This window comes from Pelodiscus sinensis, chromosome 2 (genome assembly GCF_052426305.1).
Source record: "Pelodiscus sinensis isolate ZL-2025 chromosome 2, ASM5242630v1, whole genome shotgun sequence".
In the NCBI taxonomy this organism is placed as follows: domain Eukaryota; kingdom Metazoa; phylum Chordata; order Testudines; family Trionychidae; genus Pelodiscus; species Pelodiscus sinensis.
In genome coordinates, this window is record NC_143053.1 from 65,015,005 (window position 1) to 65,027,306 (window position 12,302).

Genomic DNA, 12,302 nt, shown 5'->3' on the forward strand with positions numbered 1-12,302 from the left:
AATGAGGGTGGAAGTACATGGGGGCAGCAGGCAGGAAGCAGCATGAAGAGCCCCTGGCACCCTCCCCCCCCAGGAGCTGCTTCCAGGGAGGAGTGCCCCAGGTAAGCATGGCACCTCTCACCCCCTCTCCTCACATTCCATTCTCTCCTACAGCTTATACCCTCTCCAGCCCCCAACCTCTTTCCCAGAGCTTGCTGACAGCACCCCCTTCTATACCCTCCCCTGCAGCCCTAGCTCATAGCTTGTACCTGAGCTCCCTGTCAGGGCCTGCATCCCTTCCTGCCTCCCAGAGTCTGAACCCAGCACCCAAAGTCCTTCTCAGAGCAGTAGGCATGTGAGGAGGGAGAGAGTTTGAATGGGGGAGGGGTACGGGTTCTGGGCATTCAGGGCACCACCAACATTTCTGCAAACCTGCTGTCCCTCATCAGGGGTAACATATTTATCATGTACCAGAATCTCGGGCAATCATCACCTTCAGTACACCTTCTGTACCAAGGAGACTCCAAAACATTAGAGGGACTATTTATTAGTTGATTCTATTTTTATAGCCTTTCTCAAACTATCTTAAAATACCTCACACAGTGATAACAGAATTAGAAGTTACATTACAGAAAAGCTTGTAAACAGGGCACAATTGTAAGAGAAAATGCATAAGAAGATATGCCAGAGTATAAGAGGAGAGAGTTTTTATTTAAAGTGCTAAGACAGCTAACAATTCTTTCTCTCTAGCTATAGTGCAAGGGCATAAGGAAAGGAAGCAAAGAGGGTTAAAATGGATTGACTATATTATATGGCTACGTCTAGACTGGCATGATTTTCCACAAATGCTTTTAACAGAAAAGTTTTCTGTTAAAAGCATTTGCGGAAAAGAGCGTCTAGATTGGCACGGACGCTTTTCTGCAAAAGCACTTTTTGCGGAAAAGCGTCCGTGCCAATCTAGACGCGCTTTTCTGCAAAAAAGCCCCGATCGCCATTTTCGCGATTGGGGCTTTTTTGCGCAAAACAAATCTGAGCTGTCTACACTGGCCCTTTTGCGCAAAAGGACTTTTGCCCGAACAGGAGCAGCATACTATTTCCGCAAGAAGCACTGATTTCAGACAGTAGGAAGTCAGTGTTCTTGCGAAAATTCAAGTGGCCAGTGTAGACAGCTGCTTTTGTGGAAAAACTTGCCAGTCTAGACACAGCCTATATGTATATATGTATGTATGTATTTAACTTGAGAATTTTACTATTTGTTTAGGATGATTTCTTGTGATGCACTCACTAAGTGGCTGCGTATAGACTGGCAAGTTTTTCCACAAAAGCAGCTGTCTACACTTGCCACTTGAATTTTCGCAAGAACACTAGTATGCTGCTCCTGTTCGGGCAAAAGTCCTTTTGCGGAAAAACTTGCCAGCTGTCTACACTGGCCGCTTTGAATTTGCGCAAGAATACTGACGATCTAATGTAAGATTGTCAGTGTTTTTCCGCAAATACAACGTCTCTCCCGTTTGGGAAATGCTTTTGCGCAAGAGGGCCAGTGTAGACAGCTGAGAACCATTTTGTGCAAAAAAGCCCTGATGGCGAAAATGGCGATTGCATTTGCGGAAAATCATGCCAGTCTAGACGTAGCCACTATGTGAAAAAATCTGCATAAGAGCAATTTATACTCTATTGAACTAAATGATTGAGATGCCCCCCCCATGCCTTATGAAAATTGGCTTGTGAATATGAATATGAAAAACACAAAGATGCTTTATGCAAACAGGTCATGTAACCTATCAATTTTATAATTACAAACTTCTGGAGCTATCCTATTTTTATGCATGTACTATTCTTGTACGTGAAGTTAGAAGTGTGGATCTGTTTATACTTCTTAATGTGTTAGAGGGGGCTGTTATTGGTGTCCGGAAATTTAATAACTCTGTGATCAATTCAATACCTTGTAAACAGCCACGCTTGTCCTGTAAGCCCAAATGGTGGTTGGTCCTAGAAAGACATGTCATGTGGTACTGGAATCCATTTTGAACCTGGTAATATTCCATGGAGATGGGAGAAGCAAAACAAAATATTCCCACCCTGTGGGAAAGTCTATTTAAGCAAAGGGAAGCAATCAAACCCTTTGTCTTCAGCTGGTTTTTTCAAAACTGCCTGGCACACCCTAATAGGATACACAAAAACTTTGAGGGCTGTAAACCCAAATCAGAGTAAAAGGCCAAATCTGAAAGCTTTGAAGCTTATACCTGAAATAAGAACAGCTGTTTAGAGTAAGAATTTGCATGCAACAAATTTCTTAGATGATTAGAATTAGCTATGCATTTTCTATTCATTTTAATTCGTAAACTACTTACATCTGAATGTTTTCACTTTTAACCATTTCAATCCTACTTTTTATACTTAATAAAATCTCTTGTTTATTACCAAGCCCAGTGTTCACTGATGTTACCTAGGGAAAACAACCACTCTGCATATCTTTCTTTCATTGGTAAGGAGGACTGACCTAACCTTATAAGCCACTGCAAAATAATTCTGTAAATATTTATTTCAATGTTTACATTAATTTGTATCAGCCATCTCTGTGCTTCTTTGGTGACTTCTAATCACCATGTGATTAAGCTTCATTGCTGCTTTTAATTCTTATTGTTCATGTTTTAATAATTATTGTTCTGATTGTGCTAACACCCCAGTCAGGGACCAAGACCTCTGTGCTAAGCACTGTACACACCTACATAGCCCAGAACCTCAGCTGTTGTAAGTTGATGTAGCAACATTGATTTTTGAAGGAATTATGCAGCATGTACCATCTGGGTAATCTAGGAGTGGGTGTATATTAGCAAGAATAGTTGCAGAAAAGTTATACATTCACTCCATCCAGTCAAAAAACAACGATGACCATGATTTTTCTTTCACAACTCAGCTTGATTAGCAAGACCAAAGATCCATTCTAATAAGGTTGCTAACTCTCATGATTGTATCACAAGTCATAATATTTGAGGGTTTTCTTAAAGCCCAAGTTTATGGAGGAATGAAAATATTCTCCAGCTACTGTTATTTTTCTGCTATCCCTTAAAGAAAATTGGTTTTAGTGTTCATAGTTGCTAGGAAAAGCCTGAAGATTGAAAACATGACCTGAATGCACCCTAAAGACTCAAAAACCAGAGGGGAAATAAATTACACTCCCAATCTCATCATTTTAAGCCAATCTGATGCTTTGAATTCTTGGGGTTGGAAATACTGTTCTCAGACCCTATCATCAGGAACAGAGCACCTGGAGACTTCTTTGGTTGGGCATTTACAGGATTTTCATCTTCTTGGGCCCCATTGTGAGGTTGTGGCCAGAAAAAAAAGGGTAAGGCCAAGGAACCCCTCTGTATTTGTACCCCATACTCTTCAGTTATATTATTATGATATTGAAATAATTATGATGCATTTTGTACAAGATAAGTCATGCATGGTGTTTTTTGCATAAGATGTGATTTGCTAAATATCTTATTGATATGCACATATCGCTGTTGTATCTGAATAATGAATATTGACTAGGAATCTGTATTTCACATGTAACCAGAGCTGGGTGACACCTGCTTGACAAAATTTTGAAAAGTCTATTCAAAGTTCTGACGGGTCTATTCAAAGTGGTGGTCCATTAGGAATCTTATCTCCCATTCAGTAAGACTTCTTGAAGATGTGTTGGACAGCATGTAAGTAATGACTGTTATGACCAGGCTACACAATTCTGGATTCCATTTTGGGATGTCAATTTTTCTACAAACTTGTCTGGGGATCAAATTTGAAACAAAGGTTTCTTGGCCTATACTAAAGTATATAAGGCAGAGAGTGGCATCATCTGTGATTCTTCACTCCCTCAGAACTGAACATCTAATAAAAGCTCCTAAAGGGAAAATACTTGGAATGGGAATGGGGATCCCAAGCTGCAAAGCAAATGCAGCTTGTCCCTTAAGAGTCTGCAAGCCTACTTGTATCATCAGCCAGAGTGAGAATTTGCTGATTTAAATCCCATCTTTCTAGGATGTTAGACTTAGTTTGTGTTTTTATTTACTAGGTAATCTGCTTTGATGTTTCTTACCACTTATATGTTTTAATTTAATTTAATTTAAATTAAATTAAACTTATTTTATGTTTTAATCTAAACCAGTGAGTTTGAATGAAGTGCTTGGAAATGTTAGCTCAAGGGGCAAAGGTTGTTGCATTCCTTCCACACTGAGCAGGAGGTAAACTGGATGATAAATTCACACTGGTTGGGGATTTTGACCCAGCCAGGATGGTACTGCTCCGGGGTCCCAGGCTGGGAACCTGGTGGTTATTTTGACGGTAGCCTCTTTACTGTTGGCTCACAGTGGATGGTCAGAGAGTCTGCAGGTAACTACAGCTGGGTGTGTCCTAGCTTTGTGAATGTTGGTGAAAGTGCAGGACTGGGAGGTCAGCAGCTTGTCACAACACTACAGGGAGAGGGGAAACCCAGACTAGTGGGTCAGAAGGCTCATTGGTTCCCCCGGTTCAGATGACAACGAAGGGGGAAACCTGCCACATTCTCCACTTCAGTGATTTTCCAACTGTGTCCTTGGACTAGGGTGACCATACAATGCACATTGGCCAGGACAGTCCCTTTTTAAAGCACTGTCTCAGGGATGTTGTGACTATCCATAAAATAAGCATTACAAACCCACGAAATGCAGAGTTAGTATTTTAAGCTTAAAAGAAATCTTAGCACGTTAAGTTGAAGGCAACCTAAAGAACTTTAGCTCATGAAAAGAAAAATAATAATCTTTAAAATTCAATGTGATCTAATCAGAGACCACAGCCACTAAGTTGTCTTAAGTCATAACTAAATAGTGACTCTATGTAATAGCCATCTCAGTTCCTCCAGCCCTCAGGATTTAGTCAAGACCAGCTGTCACCTGGCAGAGGACAATTTGTGTAGCTAACAGCAAAGGTGTGGGCTGCACTATTTCAGCTTCCTGTTCCCTTCACAGCTGTGTTCAAACACCAGGAGATCTGCAGGGAAGACTTAAGCAAGCCCTTTGTTTGAGGGAGCTTTCCCAGGCTTTTGCAAAAGAAATTCCGTTGTTCACATTCTCTCTGCCAAAGTTTCTTGGTTGGTTTCAGTTTTAACACCACCCATCTGAGACATACAGAAAGAAAAACAAAATGAAATGTGATTGAATACTGTAGGAAGAGCTACATGGGAAGCTGAAAGATTTCACACACAAGGCAAATACAAAGAAATAATTCAGAGAGGAGTTTCAAAATGGCAGGGTTATTACAGTGCACTCTCCTTTCCATATGGCACTTAAATTCAGCTGTATTATGCTACCCTGGCTACAGAGCAGGGATAAAAGAAATATCAAATTTCCTGGGTTCAAACCTTTCTAAAGGTGGTTTGTCATTGCAAAATGATGTGGTTTATCCTGAAAGTCAACTTACTGGTAGACTGAAAGATGTAAAATTGTCACTAATCACACCTGGCGACTGTCTGGGATTATTGCACAGGTGGATGCTGGTGTTACAAATAAAAACCAGAAATAGTGTTATAAAATGTTCAGATTCTTCACCAATCAGGAGCCTTTTTTTTTGGTTGCCCCCAGTTAATTGTCAGTTAATAATCAACCATTGACTGCTGTTTTTTTTCTCTGTTTTATCAGGACAGGGAACCTGTTGAGGGTGTGAAAGTTAAATAGGTTCATGTCAGTTTCCTTTCTATTATTCAGTTAGGGTATGTGTACACTTGCACCCTAGTTCAAACTAGGGATGCAAATGTAGGCATTCGAGATAGTCAATGAAATGGAGATTTAACTATCCTGTGCTTCATTAGCATGATCTCGCCAGCACGTTACTCTAATCAACAGCTGTTTCGAAAGTGAAAGTGCGCGCCTGGATGTGTTAGATCGAACCAAACCCCTTGATTCAAACTAATGTTACTCCTCAGTTTTTGAGGAGTAATGTTAGTTCGAAGCAAGAGGTTTGGTTCAAACTAACTCATCCCGGCGCTCACCTTCACTTTCGAATGGGCTGTGATTCGAACTAGCATGCTGGCGAAATCATGTTAATGAAGTGTGAGATATTTAAATCCCTGCTTCATTGACTATTTCGAATGCCTACGTTTGCGTCCCTAGTTCGAACAAGGGTGCAAGTGTAGCCATGCCATTAGTATCTAGTTTTCTTCGATACCTCCCCTCCTCCATCTTTCATGGCAGTGATCAGCTTGCATTTTATTACATACGTTCATAGAGCTCATTTGTCAAATTCAGTCAAATAAGAATATTTCAAATGCTCAGCAATCAATTTCTTTTCCTCTCCTGGTAATCATTTATTTATAGCAGTTGTTTTATAGTATTATAGGATGCCTTCCAACTTTGTTGTAACCTCTAAGCATTAGGAATGCTTCAAGAACTCCCCTCTTTGCTTTCCCTTTCTCTCTGGCTGGTTAACGTTTTGGATATTTTATAATCATCAATTCCTATCTTTAGTCTGTTGCTGGTTGGCTTCTACATGTTCTGATATGGCCTAAATTTTAGATCAAGACCCTTCAGTCTTTGCATTCTTTTAAATGTGAGAATCTAACTAGAGCAATCAATTGAAAACACAAAAACTACTGTATATATGGGTACTAGTGCTGTTTTTGACTACCTCTCTCTTACTCTCACATAGCTTCTCTCCTCACTTGTGTGTGCTTCCTTTTGTTCTGGTGGCATGGCATACTAATGTACTGATGACCTTCCAGTTCAAACAGTGCTCTATATGTTGTTTATAAAAATGTTACACACAAGAATTTGCATTCAAAGAACACTTTGAAAAACTAAGCCTATTTCTATTTGCACAGAAGTTTGCAAATAGCTTTGAGATGTAATGCCTTTCTCATTGCTAAGAAACCTCTCTCTCCATCTTGTTTCAATGGCATGTGATGACAGCTAATGATGGTGACACAGCTGAAGTTGTTTCATGTATAAAGACTTTTTGTCCTTTTTTTCTGTGGTATTAAATATCAGAGGCTTCTTGATCTAAGAGGTCATTTCCGCTCAAATAATTAAATGTTTGTTATTTACAAAATGACATTTGGAATGTGAGCAAGTCTACATTATGATCTTAGTGGTTTAGATATTTTAAATGGATTGTTTTATAAAACTTCTAAAATATCAGCTTTGAAAAGTTGCTACTGCATTAGATTACATAAAGATTTTTCCTACTGATGCCCCAATATATTTTCAATACTGATTTACTACATTCCTTTCCCTTTTAATTTGGCAGGGAAAACCACCTTCTAAAATCTAGTTTAAAAGATGAGGGGGTTGGGAAGTCAACCAAATTTGCAAGAGAGAAATGTGATTTTGGATTTTTTTCACTTCTTGCTCATGTTCTCGCCCCTCTGAGCCCTGGTCTATACTAGGGAGTTATTTCGAAATAACCCCCCTTATTTTGAAATAATAAGCAGAGCATCCTCACTACCAAGCCATTATTTCAAAATAAGGGGTTATTTCAAAATCTCTACTACTTCTTTGCTTGGGGAATAAGTTTATTTCATAATAGTTATTTCAAGAAGCTATTATTTTGAATTTAATTATTTTGAAATAATTTCCTAGTGTAGACATGCCCTGAGACTTACCCTGGGTAATGCCACTGAATTCATCCTTACAGAGTACAAGTCAAATTTGGTCAAGTTTATCTCACTCTTCCACCCCTTCTGATTTAGATATACTTGCCAGTTTACTAGTGCTCCTCTATTCTCCTCCTATCATCTCTCAAATGGTATAATTCTTTTCATTCCATCTTTCCAATATTCTCACATAGTTCTCTCGTCACATTCCTTAGGTTTACACATCTGTGTTCTATTGTTAAGTGTCTGTGTGCGGGACACTCTCTTGATCGCTTCTTTGTCTATACTTCTTTTTCTTCATATCTTGACAAATCTAAGTCCTCAAGCTCCGACATTCAGTTTGTCCAATATGTTCAGTCCTAATTAGAAATGGAAGACATATACCCTCCACCTTAGATATTGCTACTAGTTTCCAGTCCATTTCACAATCCAGAAAAAATCTATTTTATGAACCTCAAACACCTCCCTGGTCTAGTCCTCTTTCATCTTCCTAAAGCCATCTTGTTGTGTTTCCAAACTCATTACTTATACTCTTCTGGTACCTAAATGCTTTCTACCATCTCTCTGTCTGCCTATATTTAAAGTGAGCAATATACCTTTCTCTGCTATTTCTCTCATCATTTGGTACAGATCATATGCATCTACCTGACTCAACAAGTCATTTCAAAGCAAATATGAAGGCCCATCTCATCTCACTGGCCTTTGATTGCTAATCCTCTCCCTTCTATAGCCCATTCCATGAGCCCCCTGCTTTCTCCGTGATGTTCTCCTCATGAAATACAGGCATTTCACGGAGCCTTCTTTCACTAGACTCAACAATATTTTCTACTCTATAGATTACCCACATCGTGTGCGCCCTTTTCCAGTGTCCAAACATGAAAATGAGACCACTGTGGTTCAGAATACGTATGATAGAGGCTAGTCACATAATTTATTGCTCTTCTGGATGGTGCTCAGCTATGAAGGCAATGGGCATGTTGTAAGAACCTGAATAGAATAGGTAATGGAGTCTCCTATGTTACTTTTATAGGAATGATTATATATACAATTACATTGTATATTATGGTTGTACGGTTTGCCTAGGCCAGAGAAGAATGGGGATTACAAAGGACATAGCATCAGTCATATCTTTGATTACTCTTTACTTTGTTTATTTTGTGTTTCCACCTCCGTGTTATTTTAACCTAACTTTTGATATGTTCATTATCATCTTTGATATCCACCATCACCATAATTGCCAGTATGTTATATTAAAACTATTACTCGCATTTCTTTGCAGGTGAAATACCTTTAGAATTCAATCTTTGTTTCTTTCTGGAATGATCTAGACAAGAATAATTTTTACAATCTAGTTTCGGTTACTGCAGTTGCACCACCATAAAAACCCCACTACAATAAAAACATTTAAACTATTTATAGCACTTCAGAAATGAATGACTAAATTGCAGTGTTGTATTCATTACCTAGTTCAGTAGGTTTATGATATTTTAGCACCACTTTAAACTCAACATGGATTATATCCTTGAAGGGCAAAGAGATCTTTGTGTAATTACTATTCCGTTGTTTACCACAGTCATACAAAAATAATTTCATAATACTTCCATTTTTTCAGAATTTGACATTAAAAGGTAGGTGTTTTTCTGGCAAATAAACCACAGTAGAAATAAAAATCTCAACTCTTTTCTGGCAACCACAGCCAATATACATATCTCTTAGTGAGACATTAGCCTGGAGAAATATTGAACCTATTGTCCTGGGGTTAGAGAGCAGGCTATACAGGAACATTTATTTGATACACAGTTTTCCAGTATAAAGCTAGAAATCTGTTCTTTTAAAACCAAACTTGCATGTGATATTCACAGACCATATTTCTGGTTGTCTTATTAGAGGGAGCTTTGAAGCTATACTCTGGCTTATAAATGTCAGACCACATTTTGCTCTCTGTTACAAAGCCAATGACTCTATTCATTTGCCAAAAATTACCTCATTGGTGCTGCCAAGTATAACTCAAAATAGCCCTACTGATTGGAGGATTGAATGACTTGGAGGCTGGTAATGGGCGATACAAAATTTCCTCTCTAGGCATCTGGTTCAAACAAGGCTCAGTCTGAAACCAACCTGAAGTCATGATTTCCTGAGAGCTGTTCATTGGCATATGAGCAATGAGACTCATTGCTAGTGGCTGAGCATACATACATGGAGGTTGTGTGGTATCCATTTTGGCAGTCTCAGAAGAGAAGTCCGGATGAAATGGAGACAGAGAGGGAACACCCCTCTGATCTTCTAGTGATGGAAACACCAGAAAAAAAAAGGCACTGCCAACCCCCATTCTGTAGCTGTTCGGGGATAGAACACTTTGCTCACTGTGGCAGTCAATCTAGCTCATTTAAAAATGAATAAGTTTACTGAGAAAAAAAATCAATTGCTAACATTCTTTGAAGTCTCCTAAAATATATTGGTTAATGCCTGGAAATCTCCATAGTAAAAACATCCACCAAGAAAAACTTTGGGGTGTAATAGATTTATTCTGCTTTTCCAAGTAGCAATGTCATTTCAGAACAACAGTGCACCCCCGGTTTGAGGGGAAACGGTGCCATTCAGCTACTCAGCCACTCCCTTCTGAAATGAAAGTAAAGTGTTCTGCCACTGCCAACTGTGACTTGGTCTTTGTTGGCCAAACCAATGTGAATAAGTATCACGGCAGATATTAGGGACCTTCAGGACATAGTGCATATGCAGAATTATGCAAGCACCTACCTGCATCTGCAGTTTGCAGGAGCAACGCTCTGGGTGTGGATTTAAAGAACTGGAACTCCTTTATGTATGCTGGTTAGCAGTGATGGAATTTGCACCTGCAAAATAATCATCACAGTCTTAATCTTGTAGCAAATGAGATTGTTGGCAGGAATGTTCACTGAAACAGTCAACTTTATATGGCTATTGCAGAATGTTCAGAAAACACCAACTTCAAACTAATACCATCTTATCTACAATTTACTTGGGTATGTAGCTTTGACAAGCCCCTTGCTCATGTATTCGGAGGCATGGTCTTTAATCAGATAAACATCTTCCAGACCTGAACATTTCCTTGGAGTATTTACACAAAATACCAGATTGAGAAAGTTTTAAAAAAATGAGGGAATCTCAGTCTAAAACCTTCTTACTTTAGTGGATGAAGAATGAAAAACAGAAGAGGAGAAAATACCATAAAATGCTCATTGCACAACCATGGCAGAACCTTACCCTCCACTTCCATGTAAATCCCAAGTATTTAATACATAAACAGGATTTGCTTATCATGGTCATAGAATATGCCTGCAATTATCTGCACAAAAGGAGGAGAGATATAGAGTGCTTGTGTTACGACTAAATAATAGACATTCCTTTGTTGGTTCAGGATGCGTGCATGTGTTAATAAAGTATAATTTGTTATCACTGACTCACTGCATTAATTTGCCTTGCTCCTATTTATTTAATACATTGTTTCATACGATTTCACAGAATCATAGACTTTAAAAATCAGAAGGCCCCATTAGCTCATCTTCTCTAGCTGCCTGTCTGAGCAGGTTCCTTATCATACATTTTCTTACACTTTGTCTAGATTCATTTTAAAATGTCCCAAGCAATTTAAAAAATAATTTCATTTAATGTAATTGTTGCACCATGCTATTCCAGAAGCAAAAATGTGATCGTATATCCCACACTGGTGGTCTCCTAGTAGGAGGCCATACCAAGCCAGTAGTGTGAGAGATTGGGGATGAAATTCCAGAAGGGACTTTAAGGGTACATCTACACAGCAAAAACCAACCAAACAAAAAACAAACAAAAAAACCCATGGCAATGAGTTCCGAAGCCCATCAACTGATTTGGGGTCACAGGGCTCATGCTGCAGGACTAAATACAGCAGTGTAGACATTCGAGCTTGGGCTAGTGTCTTGCTCCCCTCCCTCAGCCAGATTTCAGATCCTGGTCTACAGCCCAAGATCCAATATCTAGACTGCTACTTTTTGATACTGCAGCATGTGCCCCAGAAACCCGTCAGTTGACTTGGGCTCTAAGCCCAACTACTACATCTCTTTTCTTGCTCTGGAGACATACCCTATGATCCCCATTTTCAGCACAGGCTGAAGAAATCAAGTATCATGATACACTTAGAACCTTCCTTTTGCATGGGAAAGAAAAGGGGAATTGAGGCCCAGAAGATGGGACACAGAGTGCTCTGGAAACATAAAAGAATAGCTATTTTTTGGTTTTGTTTTCTTTTGGTTTAAGGATTTTAGCCAAAGGGAAGATGGACAGGAAGTGTGATGGTTTTGCATACAGGATATTTTGCCTGCACAAAACTACAAAAACCTCCGCCATAGTGGAGACGGTTTGCATTTCTTACACTAGGACATCTGTGTAACTGTCATCCAGCCACATTGATCCCAGACCAGGTTCAGTGCTTCCAAATTCCCCCTTTTAAATACAACTATACCAGGAGATGCTCTTTGCTGAGTAGCCAAGTTATTTGTAGCTGGTAGCAAAGCCCGTTGTTAGTATCCAAATACTTCTTGTGGTTTTTAGTCTCTTTGTTGTATCATTTTTTCCTGGGCACTGCTCTCTATTTCTCATCAGGCTATTCAGATGAGCTATCAGGCTACTCCTTACTTGCTATATTTTCTATAGACTCAACAGCTGAAAACTGTTACGTTTAGAAAACCACTGAACATAT

The 12,302-nt window shown here is 39.2% G+C and overlaps 1 protein-coding gene across 2 annotated transcripts in view; it reads right to left on the reverse strand.

Annotated features, from left to right (window-relative positions):
• Positions 1 to 12,302, reverse strand: part of FAM110B (family with sequence similarity 110 member B) — a 293,787-nt gene that overhangs the window by 68,999 nt on the left and 212,486 nt on the right. The window contains exons 3-4 of one of the 2 annotated variants that reach the window (XR_016348758.1): positions 10,346 to 10,440; positions 2,852 to 5,119 (exon numbers count right to left, since the gene is read on the reverse strand). The gene's annotated coding sequence lies outside the window, so the exon portion shown is untranslated. Of the gene's footprint in view, positions 1 to 2,851; positions 5,120 to 10,345; positions 10,441 to 12,302 lie in introns of those variants that run through there. The other variant, XR_016348757.1, reaches the window with a different exon arrangement.